A 1,017-nucleotide genomic window follows, 5' to 3' on the forward strand; every position below is an offset into this window, starting at 1 on the left:
GCACGGGATTACAGGCTGAGCCACCGAGCCCGGCTGTGCTGAACTTTTAAATGGTCTTTTCCCCCTTTGTCTGGGATAAATTATAAAATATTGTTTGTACTATCTTTTGTATATGTATGTATGTAATCTTAATTAGTAATAATTTTTTAACATAAAGTGTTATTAGGAAATTCATAGAGCCTCTATTTTCTCTTTAACAATGACTTTTTATTGCAATGGAGTTATCATTCTATTGTTGAGAATTTTAATTCCAACACAATAAATTATAAGATGCAGACCTCTGGAAAAAAATCTAATATTTTTCATGTATATTTGGCATGCATATTATAGTTCTATACTATAACAGAAAGACACACACAAACACATATTCACACATATATAAAAATACACAAATGTGGCACAGATTGTTATGTATATGGGTTTCATATATCAGTTGTTCTAAATTATATTTGTGCCATTTGGAAAAGCTTAATTCAAATGATTGACTGAAAAGGTATGTCAGCACTATCTTTAGTAACTCTCACTGACATGACTTGTCTTTTTTTTGTCACTTTCTTTCATGGGGAATCAGTACTTTGGGTTAGTGTTTCTTTAACCATTTTCTCTTGCAGCTTGATTTGAGTGTAATGAAATAAAGCTTAGTGAAGCACATTTAATGAAATTCCTGTAAAGTAAATTTGATAAAAAAATACACAATTCTAGGTACAGATAGGCAAACAAACCTCATTCAGACAATGAAAGCCTAAACTTCAACTTACTCTATTTTATTCATAAGAAATTTTTTCATTTTAAAGTTATTTGAGTAAAGCATAGCATTTAGCCCATATAACCTGTTTGCTGTTGGTTTTTTGTTTTGTTTTGTTTTTTGAGTTGGAGTCTCACACTCTGTCGCCCAGACTGGAGTGCAGTGGCCGTTCCCGGCCACCGCAGCCTCAACCTGCTGGGCTCCAGCCATCCTTCCACCTCAGCCTTCCGAGTAGCCGGAATTACAGGCATGCGCTACCACGCCCAGCTGAT

The sequence above is a fragment of the Carlito syrichta genome, unplaced genomic scaffold (genome assembly GCF_000164805.1).
Source record: "Carlito syrichta isolate Samal-C Ts95f unplaced genomic scaffold, Tarsius_syrichta-2.0.1 Scaffold73452, whole genome shotgun sequence".
Classification (NCBI taxonomy): domain Eukaryota; kingdom Metazoa; phylum Chordata; class Mammalia; order Primates; family Tarsiidae; genus Carlito; species Carlito syrichta.